Below are 20,021 nucleotides of genomic sequence, written 5' to 3'. Positions count from 1 at the left end.
TCTTCAGTACTTTTCAGTTCACACCAGCTGAACAGGAGGACTACGATGCACTAGTTCACAGGTTTAATGCATACTGCTAACCGCAACGTAACGAAACATTTGAAAAGCATGTTTTCTGCACTCGGATGCAGCATGAGGATGAACTGTTCGAGCAATCTTCACGCAATGTGCAGCGGAAAGCACAATCATGTAATTTTGGTGAACCGAAGGATTTCATGGTGCGCGACCAGCTGGAATGTGGCACCACGGACAACAAGCTAAGAGCACGCATGTTGCACTAAAAGGAGCTGACATCAGACAAGACAATTGATTTCTGCAAGGCGGCTGAGATGCATTAAGCCAGGGTTGTGTTTGGGACCATGACTCTGCGGTTGATGCCTCAACAATGCCTCTGCCGTTGACGGGATCGCCAAGGGATGAGACATTGTAAAGAAAAGTAGACCTCTGCATGGCTGTAGGTTTGCGACAGAAGCCACCCACAAAAGCGGTGCCCGGTGTGGGGAAACACTTGTGGAATCTGCCAAAGGCCAAGCCACTTAGCTGCTTGCTGTAGATCGTGCCGAAATGTGCAAGAGGTGCAGCGACCAAACAAGGATACCAAAAAAACGACTTCCTATTCCTGGAGGTGGAAATAACCGGCATCTACAGCTCAGATGACAGGTTGGTGACTGCAGAGGATGACAACAAGGGAATCTGTGTTAAGTGGACACAAGAGCTCAGCCGAATCTCTTGCCCTTCTCGCTATAGCAAAGATTGAAAGCGACCTCTATGCCCGATTAACACTTGCTGATGAGTTCTGGTGTCATACAGCACTCGGGGACAGTTACGTTGAGGCTTAAGTGGACTCTGTGCGGAAGCCCACAGTTTATCTATCATGTTGGCTGCATACAAAACGTTTTGACTGGTGCAGCGTGTTCACAATGCGTCAGCCTGCAAGAACCTGAAGCAATGGATCACTGACAAATTCATGAAGCCGTTAATTGGCACTGCACACGCCAAGTACACATACTCGATCAATTTGGGAGACGGCGCTGGACCAGTGGCTATGCCCATGAGGAGAGTGCCTCAACCATTCAAGAAAGCCATGTGTACTGAGTTCTAGCGAATGGAGGCGGAAGGCATCATAGCCAAACCGAAGCCCAATTGGACTGAGTGAATTCACTAGTCACAGTAAGGAAAAAAGATGGGAGATTGATAGTGCGGATGGATCCGCGTCATGTCACTGAGTGCCAGAAAAAAGGACACTGAAGCCGAATTAGCAGGTGCCAGCTTTTTCACCAAGTTAGACGCCGCCAACCAAGGTTTCTATCAGATCCCCCTGGACAACTTTGCCTCGAAAGCACACTGTTCGGCAGATACTGCTTTCTTTGACTTCCATTTGGTATAAGCGCCACCCCAGAACCATTTCAAATGAATATAAGCTAAGTGCTAGGTAACCTTCAGGACGTCCATGTGTATGTATATATATATGCATATATATATATATATATATATATATATATATATATATATATATATATATATATATATATATATATATATTAAAATGGGGGTGTTGGTCTTCAAGAAGGCCAGGACATGGCGTTGTAGAAGGCTAATGGAAAGGCAGGTCCGGTTACTGGGGAGCGCGAGCTAGAGCGTCAACAACAACCACCACTCATCGTCGTCGTCTTTTCCCAGACATCGAAGCGCGGTCATTCGCCTTCAGTACAATTACCCCCCGCGGAATAAGAAGCAATCTTAGACACCTAGGGGCAAGAAAACACAGGGGGATCGCAGCACTGCTTGCGTCGGGACACGTGGACAATTTATTGGCCGCGACGACGATGGTCAGAAGACGGTTCTATGATGATGTGTTGTGTTTAGTGGCGCAAGGGCCAGATATGGCCAAAGAGCGCCATGCAAGTGGTGATGTGTGACGATGTAATGTCGATGCAATGGGCAGATGGATTGCAATAGGTAGATGTTGCATGGCTGTAAAAGGGCCTAAAAATCAGTCGCTGTAAAAGTGCGTAAACTAGATAGGTATTAAAATAATTAACATGACAGTGAGGTGTGCTGTGACTATAAAAGATAAGTTATAGCGCCATCATAATAAAATTTACGAGTACGGAACTAGCACTACCGCCTCACGAGGCCCTTAAACGCAAGGGTACTGAGGCGTGTGCTCTACGAAAACTACTATCGCAGGAGCACTCTCTGGTGAGAGGGTGCGCTACGAGATTGCTGGGCTAATAACATGTAGCACTACATCATATACGTAGTTGAGAACTGCTTTCACATTAAAGAATCGTTCTGAGCCCAGAAACAATGTTGGATGTAGTGGGATATGGTAACGAAAGGCTTGCGCAAAGGGCTTTTTCCGTTCGGTTTCTGCTTTCTTACACTCGACAAGTACGTGGAGCACGGTCAGCATTTCACCACATCTTCCACATAGTGGAGGTTCGTTGCCAGTGAGTTGGTAATTATGGGTACCAAATGTGTGCCCTATACGCAGTCGGCAGAACAAGACATCAATTCGTCGCGTTTTCGTTATGGAGGGCCAGAAACCTATTTGTGGCTTAATCACATGAAGCTTGTCATTTGTTTCTCCGTCCCACAAGCGTTTCCAGTGGCTTCGCAGTGTCTTTCGTAAGAAAGGCTTCAGGTCTGTGGCAGGAACAGCAGCAGTAGGAGTAGCTTGCGATGTAATTGTTGTGGCCATTTGGTCTGCTAGCACATTGCCCTCGATGCCTCCATGGCCAGGCACCCAGCATATAATAATATGCTGGTTAGATATATATGCTGTACACAGAACGGTATACAGCTCACCGAGTATAGGATTTTTGTGTTTGCAGAATGACATTAGGGCCTTTACAACGCTTAGGGAGTCCGTAAATATAATTGCCTTTTGAAGTTTTGATTTCTTTATGTGCTTCACAGCCGACAATAGTGCATGAGCCTCAGCCGTAAAGATACTCGTTTCCGAGTGCAGTACACCAGATTCCGAGAAGGCTGGCCCTACAGCTGCATAAGATACCCCGTCATGTGATTTAGAAGCGTCGGTGTAAAGCTCTGTGCATGAGTACTTGGCCTGGAGTTCAAGGAAATGCATTTTGATATGTGCCTCTGGTGCGTGCTTAGTGACCTCTACGAACGATGTATCACAGTCTATGAGCTGCCACTGCCATGGCGGTACCAGTTTTGCTGGAGTCATAGGAAATTGTTCAAGAAGTGGAATACCCATTTCGTCACTAAGGTTCCTCACTCGCAATGGGAATGGCTTTCTTGCTGCAGGTCGGTTATGGTAGAGTGTGGCAGCGGTCACATCATTTATTGTTGAATAAGAAGGGTGTTCAATATTTGCTTGTACTTTCAGCAAGTATGTAAAACTGCTGTATGACCGCTGCAGATGAAGTGACCACTGATTCGACTCTACATAGAGGCTCTGGATCGGACTTGTTCGGAAAGCACCGGTCGCGAGACGGATACCCAGATGGTGGACGGGGTCTAGTATTTTTAATGCACTTGGCGTTGCAGAATTATAAATTATAGACCCGTAATCGAGGCGTGAGCGGACAAGACTTTTGTACAGGTTAAGCAGGCACTTTTGATCACTACCCCAAGTCGTATGCGACAGAAGCTTTAAAAGATTCATTTTCTTCAAGCATTTTTCCCTCAGATACTTAATATGAGGAATAAATGTAAGCTTGGAATCTAAAATCATGCCTAGAAACTTATGCTCGCTGCTAACAGAGAAGACATATCCTTTGATTTGTATACTGGGGACAGGCGTTATGCCTCTCTTGTTTGTATAGAGTACACAAGTGCTATTCTGGGCGTTTACATTAAAACCGTTCTCATCTGCCCATTTGGACAATCTGTTTATCCCCAGCTGCACTTGTCGTTCCCAGATGGCAACATTGCATGACTTGAAGGCTACTTGCACATCGTCGACATAAACAGAATACAGCATAGTGCGTGGGATGGATGTATGCAGGCCATTCATTTTTACAATAAATAGCGTGCAACTAAGCACGCCCCCTTGCGGGACACCGGTCTCTTGGGTGAAGAGCCTAGATAGAGCGTTACCCACTCTTACGCGGAATGTGCGATTAGACAGATAACTTTCAATTGTGTTTAGCATGTTGCCACGGACACCCATCGCCAAAAGATCTCGGAGAATTCCGTAGCGCCATGTTGTATCGTAAGCCTTTTCTAGGTCCAGAAATACTGAGAGGCAAAACTGTTTATGTATAAAAGCATCTCTAAAATAAGATTCAATGCGAACAAGGTGGTCTGTTGTGGACATACCTTCTCTGAAACTGCACTGTAAGGGATCGAGTATTTTGTTGCTTTCAAGAAAATGGATGAGGCGCCGGTTAATCATTTTCTTGAAGAGTTTGCATATACAACTTGTCAGAGCTATAGGCCTATAGCTACTGGCCGAAGAAGGTTCCTTGCCATCTTTGAGAATAGAAATTACGATTGCTTCTTTCCTTGCAGTCGGAATGTAGCCGGCAGAGAACATGGTGTTAAAGAGTGACAGTAGTGTTTTGTGGGTTTCAGAGTGTAAGTGTTTTATCATTTCATACAGTATTCTGTCACTTTATTTATTTATTTATTTAACAATATATTACAGGCCCAAAGGGCATTTAGTAAGGGGGGGGGGGGGTTTACTTAATACAATGAAAGCACACGCAAACTAGTATAGAACAGGGCTACAATGCAAGTGAACATCAAAACGCAACGCAACAGAGTAAATTGCAAAATGTAAAAGAAGTTTCCAACGCAAGTGAAGAAAAAAATATATATATGCTGCACAACAGAATACGTTTCCGAATTAAGCACTAAAAGAGCATTTGAGTGCAAGTGAACGCAACACATCGCAAAATAAACAAAAGAACTTAAACGACGAGACCATGTTACAGCACTATTTAACAGAAAATATGTACCTCAAGCTTCTGGCGAAATGTGTTAAGGTTAATATCAGAGGTGATATGATCGGGAAGATCATTCCACATGCGGATGGCTTGTGGAAGTGCGGATGTGTTAAAAGCGTTCGTATTGCCAAAGATGCGCATGAAGCTCAGGTGATTATGTAGCCTGCGTGACGTGAAAAGGGGGCGTTCAAGGTGTAACGAGGCTATTTTATTGCTGTAGACGTACTTGTGAAACAGGCATAGGAGAGATATGTAACGCGTCCTGGAGCAGACGCGTTACAACAATTCAGTGAAGCCTGAACCTCCACCATGCTAAATCAACAATTGTATGCTGCATTGGCTGTGTCTTTCCGACCCAGAGGTTGTCGTTCCGCTTGTCGCTGATATCTTAGAAATGTATCTGTGTAATGAGTGGTACTGGAAATATGCTCAAAATGTGCTCCTAGACAATCAGCCTGGTCCTCAAGAGTGTCTCCTTGTGTATTTACTAAAGGTAGAGGATGAGTTTCACGGCCTTTTATTTTGTTTACCCTGTTCCAGGCTTTGTGTTCGTCTGTATAAGAGTTGATGCTGGACATGTATTTTCCCCAACTTTTCCGTTTCCCCAACTTTTTCGAAATCCGAACTACAGCATTAGAGAACACTCTGGCAGAAAATCGGCCCGCACCTGTGGGGCCTATAAAGAATGTGAAACCATACCAGAGACCCACCGTAGCGGACAGCAGTATGGCCACCGGGGGGGGGGGGGGGCATCAATTAGCAACATGGCCCCGAATAAAAATAGCACTGAATATCTGATCTGGCAATGGAACTGCCGAGGGTTTCGCCGGAAACGGGGAAACCTGCAGCAGTTCCTCTCAGGAAAAGAAACCCCAGATGTCATAGCCCTGCAAGAAACTATGGGACCGGCAAAATTATCAGGGTACAAATCCTACGGAGCCTCTGACGAGAAAGCACTCGTTGTAACCCTAGTCAAACGAAACTTAGCAGTGATGCAACACGAAACCGCGATATCAAACGTAGAGCACGTCCTCTTAGAAATAATACCGGCATGCAAGAACGACGCCAGCCTCTTTGTCCTAAACGTCTATAGCTCTCCAAGACACACAAGTAGGTTCGGGCCCCTGTTCCGAAAAACCCTTGATATAGCAAAGCGAAACACAGTAGTAGTAATAGGGGACTTTAACGCGCCGCACCCCGCGTGGGGCTATCGCAGAGGAACCGTCAAAGGACGGAATCTCTGGATAGACGTACAGCAGGAGGGGCTCACACTTATTACAGATCCTCAACAACCCACGCGCACGGGTAACAGCGTAAGTGTGGACACCACACCTGACCTCACGTTCACAAAGAATACACAGGGCCCCAAGTGGGCAAACACACAAGACGATTTGGGCAGTGACCACTTCATTATAGCCACAACAATACACACGGGACCCACAAAAAAGAAGGGTAAGAAATTGACGATGGTGGATTGGGATATATTCAGACAGGCACAAGAACACAACAACACAATGGCAGACATAGATTGCGAAGAAATTATTACGGACATTGATAAATGGACACAACAGATACACAAGGCGGTAAAGCAGGCTACTCGAGAAATTCCCGAGGAAGCAGGGCTCGAAGCAGCCGACAGCAAACTCCTCCATCTGTGGGAGGCGCGCAGTAGCCTACAGAGACGGTGGAGGCGCCAGAGGCTGAATAGGACCCTGCGGCGGCGAATAGCACGTTTAGACAGGGAGATTGAAGATCACGCGAACCGCTTGGACCGACAGCAATGGGAGTCTACATGCAACAGCATGGAGGGCCAGCTCGGACTGGGCAAAACGTGGAACTTCCTCCGATGTCTCTTAGACCCAGAGGGCAGCAAAACGACACAGAAACAGAACCTCAACAAGATCACCCACACTTACGCGGGAACCGACGATGAACTCATTCGCGACATACAGAACAGATACATAGGAAGCATTACGCGAGAACCACAGAATGCGTACACGGGCAGGGAAAATCCCACATTAGACGAGGAGATCACGGAGGCCGAGGTGAGGGCCGAAATACTCAGACTGCGCACAAAGTCGGCACCGAGCCCGGATGGCATTACGAACAAGATTCTCCGCAACCTAAATGACGAATCCATCGCGGCAATAACAAAGTACATGAACGCGTGCTGGGAACAGGGTGCAATACCGCCGCAGTGGAAATCTGCGCACGTAGTGATGATCCCCAAACCCGGGAAGAAATTACTGATTGAGAACCTCAGACCCATCTCTCTAACCTCGTGCGTGGGGAAGCTGATGGAGCACGTCGTTCTCACTAGATTGAGCAACTACATGGAGGATAGAGGTCTGTATCCGCTCACGATGATCGGGTTCAGGCCGAAACTGTCCACGCAGGACGTCCTGCTCCAAATAAAACATCAAATCCTCGACGCGCGGGGCAGAGGAACGGGACTGAAAGCCATCTTAGGGTTGGACCTCACCAAGGCCTTCGATAATATTACGCACAAAGCGGTCCTAGGGAACTTCCAGGACCTGGGGGTAGGTCGCAAGGCCTACACCTACGTCCGGGACTTCCTCTCGAACCGCACAGCTCAAATCACGATAGGAGACATCAAGTCGGATGACATAAAACTGGGTAGTAGGGGAACGCCGCAAGGCTCGGTATTGTCCCCATTTCTCTTCAACGTGGCCATGATCGGCCGGCCGAAAATCCTCAGCAAGATCCGCGGCCTCAACCACAGCCTGTACGCCGACGACATAACGTTGTGGGTGACAGGCGGCAGCGAACGCCAAATCAAGGAAACCCTCCAACAGGCCACGGAGGCCGTCGAACGCTACGCGGCAGAGAACGGGCTCAGTTGCTCCTATCAAAAGTCCGAACTCCTGCTGGTGTACCTTACGACCAGGAAACAATACGGAGGAACACCGAATATTAACATCAAAGTGAACGGGGGCCCGATACCTATCGTAGACCAAATCAAAGTCCTAGGACTCCGGTTGCACGCGGAAGGCAGAAACCTCGGTACCATCAAGGCGCTAGAAAACAGCGCACAGCAAACACTAAGGCTAATCAAACGGATTGCCAATAGACACTACGGCATGATGGAAGTCAGCCTAATTCGTTTAGTGCAGGCCTTCGTCATAAGCCGCGTCGTCTATGTGGCACCGTACCTAAGATTTGGTGTAGCAGAAAAAAACAAGATGGAATGCATCATCAGACGTTCATTCAAACAGGCAAACTCTTAGAGTTGGGAACGACAAACTCTTAGAGTTGGCAACGACAAACTCTTAGAGTTGGGGCTAGACAACACGCTTGACGAACTAATCGAGGCGCACACTACCGCCCAATACGAAAGACTCACACAAACCCCAACGGGGCGACACATTCTACAGAAACTCAAAATTCGATATGAAGCGCAACACGGCACCAAACTAAGCATTCCACTAGAAACGAGGAGAGAATTTAAAATTCCTCCACTGCCCAAAAACATGCACCCGGAGCACCACAAGGAGCGACGAGAGGCAAGGGCGCGCCACATTGAGCGCAAATACCATGACGTAGAGGGCGTGGCCTACGTAGACGCCGCGGAATACAGAGAACGCAAAGGGATGTCCGTAGTAGCGGTAAACGCGGACGGAGAACCCTTCGCGACCGGCACCGTGAGAACGGACAACGCCGAAGTTGCGGAGGAAGCCGCCATAGCATTAGCGGTGGCCTCCACGAAAGCGGGAGTGATCATAAGCGACTCCAAAATTGCAGTTCACAATTTCGCGAAAGGACGCATCTCGCCAGAGGCGCTCAAAATTCTAAATAGTAACAGCGACTGTCATCGCGGCACGATCCAAATTATTTGGGCACCCGCGCACTCCTCTCTCCCCGGCAACGAGGCGGCTCACAACGTAGCTCGAGGACTTACTCGCCGAGCAAGTGAGCCCGCCCAGCCGGGAACGAGAGGAGACCGCATGGTCAGCTACAAAGAAATAACCGATTACTATCGGCTGGGAAGGGCCCGGTACCCACCAGCTCATCCCGCGCTAACCAGGAAACAGGCGGTGGCCTGGCGCCTCCTGCAAACAAACATGTATCCAAACCCGGTGGCCTGCAGCAGATTCTATCCAGGGCAATACAACGATCAATGCAAATTATGTAAATGTAGGGCGGATCTGCCACATATTCTATGGGCATGCTCGAAGGCGGCTCCTTTCGAGGGCCGCAAAATTCAAAACCGGCAGCAGTGGGAGACCCTGCTGCTCAGCTCAGACCAGCAAGACCAGGTCTGGGCCGTCCAGCTAGCCGAGGCAGCCGCTGAGACCCAGGGGATCTCGGCCGTCTGCTAGGCGGAGGGAGGCTGCGTCCGCCCTCGTGAATTGCTGGCACCATTAAAGTTGTATCTCTCTCTCTCTCTCCGTGTTCTTCTGCCCTGTGACTTAATCGCCGTGAAGTTAATTAGGTTTTCTGTGGTCGGGGAGTTACGAAGGAGATTCCAGGCCTTGTTTTGCTTTTTCCGGGCTTCCCTACACTCCTCATTCTACCATGGAATACGTCGTTTCGAAGGCGACCTATTTGTTTGGGGTATACATACTGTTGCAACTCATTAATAAACGCTGTTAAGTATGCTACTGCAGCGTCAATATCGAGTGAACGGACATCGTCTCAGGGCAAATGTGTTTCTTCGCGAAACCGCGTCCAGTCAGCTGAGTCGACTTTCCATCGAGGAACATATGTAGAGCACTCAGATTGTTTTATCAGGTTTAGTAGGATGGGGAAGTAATCACTCCCATAAGGGTTATTAGTCACATCCCATTTCAGATACGCCACAATTGTACTGGACGCTATGCTTAAGTCTATGGAAGAAAATGTTCTATGTATAGGGCTGTAGAATAGTTGGTTCTTATTTGTTAAGCAGGCAGGCACTTGAAGAGAGTAGAAAGTTTTCTATTAGTCGTCCTCTCGCATCACAGCGAGAGTCGCCCCACAGTGTACTATGTGCGTTTAGATCACCAACGACTATGTAAGGGTGATGTAGTTCATCAATAAAGCTTTGAAATGTTGTTCTAGAGAGTTGATAACCTGGGAGGATGTATACAGACGCGATGATGACTAGTTTATTGAACAGCACTGCTTCGATAGCAACTGCTTCAAGAGGAGTTTGGAGTTGCAGTTTCCGACATGCAACGCCTCTGTCAGCAATTATAGCTACACCGCCTGACGATGTAGCAGCATCGTCCCGGTCTTTCCGGAAAATGGCATATTGCTGAAGAAAGTTTGTGTAGGCTTAAGATGTGTCTCCTGAACACACATCACCTTTGGATTGTATTTGTGTAAAAGTTCTTTAATGTCATCGAGGTTGTGCATTAAGCCTTTCACGTTCCAGTGTAATATTTGTGTATCCATATTGTTTGTGTTTTTGGGCTGTGTGTTAAGAGATGAGTCAAGTTGGCTTACGGAGCCTTTCCAGGCGCCGTAATCCAGGGTTTGTCTTTCTTGGAGCGGTCGCGAGGATCGCGTCGCTCCGGAGGCGCTGGATGCGCCGCTGGACTTCCGCTCAAGCGAGCGGGGTGTTTTGGGAGTGGGCCTTGCCTCGGAAAGCAGGGCCTTGGAGGCCACCAACGCAGAGGTTGATGGGCCTTCCTTAAGAGACGGGGCAGGAGCCCTGGCTGCTGTCGCCTGGGGGGCTGGTGGCACCACCGCGCCCACACTCTTTGTGGACTGGGCCGATGCCGGAGTCTACTGCGACGTTGCCCCCTTGCGCGCCTGTGGAATGAAGAAAAGAAGCACGCTTTCCTTCTTCTTGAAATTAAATGTTTTCTTTTACTTTAAGGGTGATTATATCCTTTTCTTTCTACCACGTAGGGCACGCTCTAGAGTAAGCTGCATGTCTACCGTCACAGTTGGGACAGTAGAGTGCGCCATCACAGTCACCGCATCACAGTCACCGACCGTGGTCACCGCACTTGGCACAGGTTTGTCGGCCTCGGCAGCTTTGTGAACCGTGGCCATACCTCTGACACTTGAAACACCTTCGAGGATTCGGGATGTATGGTCGGACTCGGACTTTCGTGTATCCTGTTTATAACGTTTCTGGCAGCATACTGGAAGCAAAGGTGACGATCAGATGTTTAGTTGGAACTTCTTTGTTTTCACGTTTGATTATTATTCTCTTCACTATGATAACATTCTGTTCCTTCCAGCCCTCTAGGAGCTCTTCCTCGGTCAGGTACAGCAGATCATCGTCGGAAATCACTCCTCTGCTTGTGTTCATGGATCGATGTGGAGTCACTGTGAGGTTCACACCACCGAGTGAGACCAGATTTGGGAGTTTCTCATATTGTTGTTTGTCGCGGACCTCAAGGAGGAGGTCGCCGTTTGCCATCTTTGTAACTTTGTAGCGGGGACCAATTTTTTCGGTGAGATTTTTCGCAACAGTGAAAGGTGAAATCATTCTTACGGTCTTTTCAGGGTTTTCACTATGAATGACATGAAATCGTGGAAAGGTTTCTTTGCGTTGAAAGAAGAATTGAGCTGTTTCTTCGGTGCGCCCTCTTTTTGAAAGAGGGCGATCAGGCAGTTTAGGGAATGATGCGAATGCCATACAGGTTTATTGATTTCGGCAGCGATGGTAGCCGCCCACCATGGAGCCCAACAAGGGGACGGTACAAGGTTTGAAGATTACCTGCACACGCCAGCTATACACCGCCACTATAACCTAATATATTTATCCAAGGCTGGATATAATACACAAGGTTAACCCTTGCCGCCCAGAAATTCGGAAGTGAGAAGAAGTGACTAGAAGACAGGACAGATGGAAAAAGTGAGAGAGAAAGACAAAAGATTGAAGAGGGGGACAGGAAAAGGCGACTGCCGATTTCCTCCAGGTGGGTCAGTCTGGAGGCGCCGTCTATGTGAAGCAGAGGCCAAAGAGGTGTATGGCCTTCGCCGAGGGGCTGTAAAGATCCGAACACCCGGCATCGGCTCAACCACCAGGATCCCCCTTTCCCCAGACACGGCTAAGCCGCGCACGGCTACACGCGGGAGGGTCCAACCTCATGTGCTCGGGTACGTGGTGGCGCAACACACCAAACGCCTGCTTACGCAGACGCGACTGCGGGGGAAGATGGTTCTAACGGCTCGATGACGTAGTTCACCGGTGATGTTTGGTTAAGCACACGATATGGACCCTGGTACTTGGAGACCAGCTTCGTTGAAGGGCCAGGTGTAGTGGACGGGACACGCAGCCAGACTAGCGAGCCAGGAGAATAGCACGTAGTCGTAGCGCCATCCCAAATCGTGGTGTTGCTTCTGGCGCCACTGGTCTTGTGATGTGAATGAATATGCAAGTTGGCGGCATTCTTCAGCGTATGTAGCTGCTTGAGATAGAGTTGTGGATTCTGAGGAGTCGGGCTGGTATAAAAGAATAGTGTCCATGGTTGAAGAAGGTTCGCGCCCGTGAAGGAGAAAGAAAGGAGAGAATCCAGTTGTGCTTTGAACGGCGGTGTTGTAAGCGAAAGTAACAAAAGCTAGCACTCGGTCACAATTGGAGTGGTCTGACGAGACTTGCATAGCGAGCATGTCGCCCAGGGTTCGGTTAAAACGTTCTGTCATCCCGTTTGTCTGTAGATGATAGGCACTGGTGGTGCGGTGAACGACGCGGCATTCACGAAGCAATGCTGCGATGACGTCGGAGAGGAACACACGGCCACGGTCACTCAGCAACTCTCGAAGAGCTCCATGAAGAAGTACGAGATTGTGAAGAATGAAAGTGGCAACGCGTTTTGCTGTGGACGACGGGAGAGGTGAAGTTTCGGCATACGGTGTGAGGTGATCGACGGCAACGATTATCCAACGGTTACCGTCTGGTGCACTGGGATGGGGACCGTAGATGTCGATACCGACGCGGTCAAATGGTCGGGGGGGGCATGGCGGAGGTAATAAGGTGCCGGCGGCGTGCTGAGGAGGAGTCTTGCGTCGCTGGCACGTGGAACATGATCGGACATACTGTCGAACATAACGGTACATGCCACGCCAGCAGTACCGAAGCCTAATACGTGAATACGTCTTCAGGAAACCTGCGTGACCACATTGTGGGTCGTCGTGGAAAGTGGAGCAGATTTCGGAGCGCAGATGGCGGGGAATGACGAGGAGCCACTTACGGCCGCCGGGGGTGTAATTCCGGCGGTACAGCACGTCTTCCCGAGTGTTGAAGTGCTCAGCCTGCCGACGCAACGTCCGAGAAGTGTGAGCAGAAGTCCGGCCAGACTGAAAGTCTAGAATGGAAGCCACCCACGGGTCCTTGCGCTGCTCAGATGGCATGTCAGAGATGGCAAGAGCGGTGGTATCACAGGTAGTATTTGTGAAGCAGACGGGATCGGGAGGCAGGGGCGAACGGGAGAGGGCGTCTGCATCCGAATGTTTCCGACCAGAGCTATACACGACGCGGATGTCGTATTCCAGGAGGAGCAATGCCCATCGAGCGAGGCGACCACTTGGATCTTTCAGTGACGACAACCAGCACAGGACTTGGTGGTCGGTCACTACGTCAAATGGGCGCCCGTACACGTAAGGACGAAATTTCTCTATGGCCCAAATTATGGCAAGACATTCTTTTTCAGTGACAGAATAGTTGCCTTCGGCTTTGTTGAGAGTTCGGCTTGCATCTTTCCGTTGAGCAAGAATAGCGCCTAACCCGACACCGCTGTCGTCCGTGTGGATCTCAGTGGGTGCAGAGGGGTCGAAGTGTCGCAGTATAGGAGGCGACGTAAAGAGACGGCGCAATTCGTTGAAAGCGTCGTCGCAAGCAGGAGACCATGCCGAAAGGTTATTACTGCCAGCGAGGAGCTTGGTCAAAGGGTTGATGGTCATAGCAAAATTGCGAATAAAGCGGCGGAAATAAGAACACAGGCCGATAAAGCTGCGGAGATCTTTCATCCTACGTGGTTTGGGAAACACTGAAACGGCTATAAGTTTGGCAGGGTCGGGGAGAATACCGTCCTTCGAAACAACATGCCCTAGAATCGTAAGCTTTCGAGCGGCGAAGTGGCATTTCTTAAAGTTCAGTTGTAGTCCTGCAGCTGAGAGGCAAGCGAGTACTTGTTCGAGGCGAGTTAGATGGGACGCAAAATCGGAGGAAAAGACCACAATGTCGTCTAAATAACAAAGGCAAATATGCCACTTGAGGCCTCGAAGGATCGTGTCCATCATGCGTACAGGCCATCGGGCGTCACACAAGCCGTTTTTTCGCGATCGGCTTCCGCCATCGGTACCTGCCAGTATCCCAAGCACAGATCTAAAGACGAGAAGAATTCTGCTCCCTGTAGGCAGTCCAGTGCATCGTCGATGCGTGGTAGAGGGTACACATCCTTGCGCGTATTTCGATTAAGACGTCGGTATTCCACGCAGAACCTGATGGATCCGTCCTTTTTCTTCACCAGCACAATTGGAGAGACCCAGGGACTGCTGGAGGGCTAGATTATTCCACGTTTCAGCATATCGTCTACCTGTTCATCGATGAGACGGCGTTCTGCAGTCGACATACGGTACGGGCGCTGGCGCAATAGTTCTTGTTCACCGGTATCGATGCGATGAACAACTGCTGAGGTTCGACCTAAGGAAGACTGGTTGTGGTCGAAGGAGGCTCGAAGACGCTACAGGAGTTGCACGATTTCCTTGTGCTTCGAAGGTGTGAGGGCGGAATCGACGGCATTTAAGAATATGTCGACAGGATCATTGGTGCCAGCGGCAGGAGCGACGGCACAAATCGGTAGTGATGCCTGATCTCCAAGCATTGCATCCTCGAAAAGGCAGTCAAAAGTCTCGAAGCTCCCCAGACACTCGCCGCGTAGTAGAAGTGAAGGACATGCAGATCCCGTTTCTGCCTACAGGGAGCAGAATTTTTCTCGTCCTTAGATTTGCGCTCGGGATACTGGCAGGTACCGATGGCGGACGCCGATCGCGAAAAAACGGCTTTTGTGACGCCCGATGGCCTGTAGGAGTTCACAGTCATGCCGTTCGGCCTCTGCAATGCACACGTAGATATCCATTGCACACGTAGATAGCCGCAGAACCATTGCAGAAGTTGATGACAGCCCGCGGGAGGAGGAAGTTTCAGCGACGAGCAGGAGCAGCAGATTGCGAAAACAAAACAGGTGAGTTGGTGGCGGCAGGCGAAAACACAGGCACCAAAACGACGGACAAAGGGGCGATGTGGACATCAGCAGCCGCAAGCACGTTAGGGGGAGTGGGGTCGTCGAGGTCAGGGCACGGCGTCGTCAGTGTGACTTCGGCAGGAGCGCAGTCCACGAGGTAGATAGAAAATCTAGGTAGAGATGAGTAGATAGAAAATCCCATCCTAGGATTACGTCGTAGGATGATCGGGGCAGGACGACAAACTTAACGGCATACATAACATTTTGAATAATGACACGGGCTGTGCACTGAGCGGTAGGCTTTACGTGATGCGTGGTTGCCGTACGCAGGGAAACATCGGTAAGCGGGGTGGTCACTTTTCTCAGATCGCGGCACAATTTTTCGCTAATTACAGAAACAACAGCTCCTGTATCGACAAGTGCACGTACGGCGATACCTTCTACCAATAAATCAATTTCGTTAGGTGTGTAAAAATGAGGTCTTGGAGAGTTCGATGACGGCGCAGTTCTTGCCTCGGGAACTGCGGCTGTTAGTTTTCCTCTCGTGCGGGGCTAGGTCGGCGAAGCATCGGGGAGATTGATCGGCGACGGGGAGAAGACAACCGGCGTGAATCATACGGGCGGCGTGTAGAAAACGGGTCGGGGACAGGAGAAGAAACTCGTGGTGAATGCTGAGCACCTTGATAGGTTGGTGAAGCCACACCGTTTTGAGAGCGGAAGCTGCGACGGTGACAGTGGCGGGCTATATGGCCCGCAAGACCACATGCGCAGCATATGGGCCGGTTATCAAAGGTACGCCATGGGTTCACATAGATGGTCCGGTGGGCGAAGAAGGATGGGGCACCGTGCGTGAGGGTGGCGGTGACGTGTAGAAGGACCCGGTGGCCCGGTAGGCGCCAGAAAGAGATGGGGCCTGTGGTCTGGCAAGAACGGCAGCGTAAGTTAATATGTAGTGAGAGGCAACGCCGTAGGGCAGCTGGTAGTGCATGGGCGACTTGCGTCTCAATGACGTGTCGAAGAGGTGGCTCTAAAGATGACGTCGCTTGCTCAGGTGTGTGGGCGACAAGGGAAAGTTGACGTGCAACTTCCTCGCGGATGAACTGCTTTATGTGGGGCAGTAAAACGGTGTGATCAGCAGTGGCGTCGTTGGCAAGGGTGAAAATGTCTGCTGTATCTTAAATGTCTACTGTCAGCTAGTCGTAAGTCTGGCAGAGTTGTATCACGTCGGCTACCGTCTGGCGGTTCCTAGCAACAAGCATCTGAAATGCATCGTCGTCGACTACGTTCATGATGTGCTTTATTTTTTCCCCTTCGGTGAGAGATGGGTCGACGCGATTGCACAGGGAGAGAACATCTTCGATGTAGCTTGTAAACGTCTCCTCCCTGCGTTGGACTCGACTGCGCAAGCGCTGTTCCGCGCGAAGCCGGCGCACGGCGGGACGACCGAAGACCTCCACGACGGCTGCCGTGAAGGTCGACCAGTTCGTGATTTCGGTTTCATGGTTTTTTAACCAGAGGCCCGCTACATTAGTGACGTAAAAGTGAACGTTCGTGAGCTTGGCGGGGTCATCCCATTTCTTACAAGAGCTCACTCGTTCGTACTCGACGATCCAATCCTCGACGTCCTGGTCGTCGGTGCCGCTAAATATAGGTGGTTCGCGTTGTCGGGGCACGCCAGCACAGTGGATTGTCGTTGGCACGGGAGCAGCTTGCGATGGGCCAGGATCAGTCATGGTGAAAGCTGATGGTAGTGTCCGGCTGCGAAGTTCCAAGATGAACAGTACCCCGCTACCTCCACCACTTAAAAGGGGGGTGTTGGTCTTCAAGCTGGCCTGGACGTGGCGTTGTAGAAGCATAGAGAAAGAAAAAAAAGTTAAGAGAGGACACTCCGCGAAATCTGGCCTCAGGAAGTACGTCACGACCACGTAACAAACTAGTGCTCTCACCAAACGCCAGAGGACGCAAGTGCGAAAAACAAAAAGTTATCATCAATTAAACAGAATGTTTTTTACAAAATAATAATTATGCGCCTATATTTGACATGTTATTTATACATAAAAACAATTTATTCAACGCACCTTACGTGGTTATTTTTGTTCAGCCGCACTGCCATAAGCAGCATCTACGATTTCGCACCGAGAGTACTCGCCATACCAGCATGCGACAAGCCCAGGCATGACCATAGGCATGACAGCGGGAAGGTTTCGTCAACGTCGGCTGCTTCGGTGTTTTCGTGTGTGAGACAGCAGGTGAGGTACGTTTTCAAGCGAAGCTTGTTGAATTACATGTTGTTGGGCTAGTTGGGTCATTGAATCAGAAAAAGGTTACAACTGCGCGAATAAGACGCCATGTAAGAAGCATAAACACGCCCACACGCGTTGCGCTTCGTGTGGGTGACCGTTTCTGTGTTTCTTACGTGGTGTATTATTCGCGCAGTTGTAATCTTTTTCTGGAGCTTGTGAGGACGGCGAGGTTTGCTAAAAAAAGTTTGCGGCTGTATGCGGCGGCAAGACGTGAACATTGTGCAACGTATGCAGAATCGCGTTCGGCTCGATGGAACGGAACGCCTCCGTCCCATCGTGGAACGCGTACAAGAACGCATACAAGATTTCGCCCTAGTATAGCAAACTGGGGCACGGCGTCAAGCCGAGGCGACGCGTGCTGTGCGCTGAGCTCGGTGCGAAACATTAGGGAGTTTTCGAATAGCGTACGAAAAGCTTGCGGCGTAGCGGCGAACGCGTCGTACGCTCGCGGGCTCCCCATAAGTGAAGCCCGCAACGCTACGCCCGCACGCTTTGCTTTCGCTATTCGAAAACTCGAAAACTCCCTGTTGAGGAGCGGTCGCTGGGCCTCGCATGCTTCACGACGCGTTTCCCGAAGCCTCGGACCACGAATAAATCCTGGTGTGCATTTACTGACATTTTCAGACCGCGCTGATGCCATGCCGTCCGGCGGTCCAAGCTACGGCAGCTACTGCTGTGTTTCGTGGTGCTTGAACAATGGCAGAACCCACAAGAAGCCAGGGACGAGTTTCTTCCGCATACCACGGGACGGCAGGTGCGCTAAAGCTTTTGTATGGTTTGCATGTCTTCAAGCTTACTTTTCGTGCTTGCTCAGTGAGGCTAACAATAACAAAATCACTGTTCGAGCACTTCGCCTTCAGCTGATAGTTCATTGCCGATGCAGGATGACAGCATGGATGCAGTATGCCGGACGAGATGATCTCCTGAGTAAGCCGGCCAGCCTATTGTACGCAACGTACAGGGTTTGCAGCGACCATTTTACTGCTGAAAGTTTCATGGACCCTGGGCACACAAGGCTTACAAGAATGGCTGTTCCCAGTGTGCAACCAATTGCACCATGGAAGTGATTGACAGAAACTCAATTATCTGCGATAGCAGCCACTTCTTTTGAATCAGTGGTGACAGTTAACCTGGAAGATATTTGTAGCCGATGGAGAAACCTCGCTGTAGAAGTAACACTTCGAAAGTCTTAAATTTTGTGAATTGTGGGCTATTACCTTCCTAACAGCTTTACATTCCTGTCATTCTTTTATGCTATTGACCTGTGCAACTTGTTTTGAAATACATTGAAGGGCTATTTAACGTTAACTTGAAGCCTTCATGCACATGTACACATATACCTCGTATCAAAGAAAGCTGGCACTGTCGATAATTCCACAAACCACAAATTGCTTGTTTCTCTGTTGATGCATTCTCTTTTCTTCCACCTACCAATTTGCGTTTGAAAGGGCGGTTTAAATTTCCCTGTGCTACAAGCTTTGTAACTTGTACCAACTACACATATATGCAGGTTCTCTGAGCATCGCTTCAAGTAGTGACTGGGACATGACTGCAGAAGCCGCACTGCAAGGTGTGGATGTGCTTCAGTTTTTGTTATTTTAAGCCTCTTACTGACAAATTGTTGTTGTTTCATTTCTTTAGGGTCTGCGGCAGAGGCTTCGAAAAGCGGCTCCCACACATTGAAGTGCCCCGAGGAGCAGGGTGTGTACAGTGTCGACTTGTCTTTTTTTTCGAACTGAGTTGACTGTTGACCAAACCTCTACAGGTGGCAGCTCCCATGTAGCTGGTGAAGGAGTTCCTGCTGACTGCGTCTTGCTGGAGGAAACCTTGGGCAGTCGCTCAGTTGTCACAAAGGGAACATGTGTGACTGGTGAGTTTACTGTTTGCTTCAACACTTATGTTCACTTCAACAGACTATTGATATAGAGACTTCCGCAGGCTGCTCGCAAGATTGTTCCGACAGCAGTGTCCGAGGTACTGAACAAGCTTCACAAGACTCTCCAGAAGATGTGTCCTCCAACAGCTCCACGCCTGAGTGCCCTACAGCAAATGGTGATTATGCTGTTATTGCAGCTGTTTTCAATGTGCAATTTTATGTTTAGGACATTCTGAGCAAACTAGCACCAATAAAATGTCATGGTGGGCTCTCAGTGATTTTCATTATTAGGGTTCCATTGTTAATGTTTTTTTTTTCAATTTGTGGAATCGAAAACTTTGCACCACAGAAAGTTGGGCACCTTGGGTAAAAAAGAAGCGAAGAAAGCGCTCGTACGGGATTAGTTGCTGTTCGCTTTTAAATCAATTTTTGTTTATTGCAGTGCTTTCCTGTGTGCCAGCTGCAAGGTCTCCATCAAAGAAATACAAGCAAACCATTCGACGTCTGCAAGCCAAAGTAGCAGCACAGCGGAAAACTATCAAAAGACTGCTGAGGCAGCCTCACCGAGCACCGTCATCGACTTCAAAGGCCCTTGGCATTATCCGACCGCACGTCACCGAGGAGGTTTTTAAACTTCTTTCTGCACATGTTCGCTTGAGGCCCAAAGGCAAGGGCAAGCGGTTTCCCGTGTGGTTCAAGAAATTTGCTCTTCACTTAAACTTCCGTGGTCCGCGAGCATACCGATTTCTGGCTCCATATTTTTCTTTGCCCTCCC

The sequence above is a fragment of the Dermacentor silvarum genome, chromosome 3 (assembly GCF_013339745.2).
Source record: "Dermacentor silvarum isolate Dsil-2018 chromosome 3, BIME_Dsil_1.4, whole genome shotgun sequence".
Taxonomy (NCBI): Eukaryota; Metazoa; Arthropoda; class Arachnida; order Ixodida; family Ixodidae; genus Dermacentor; species Dermacentor silvarum.
This window is presented reverse-complemented; position numbering follows the sequence as displayed.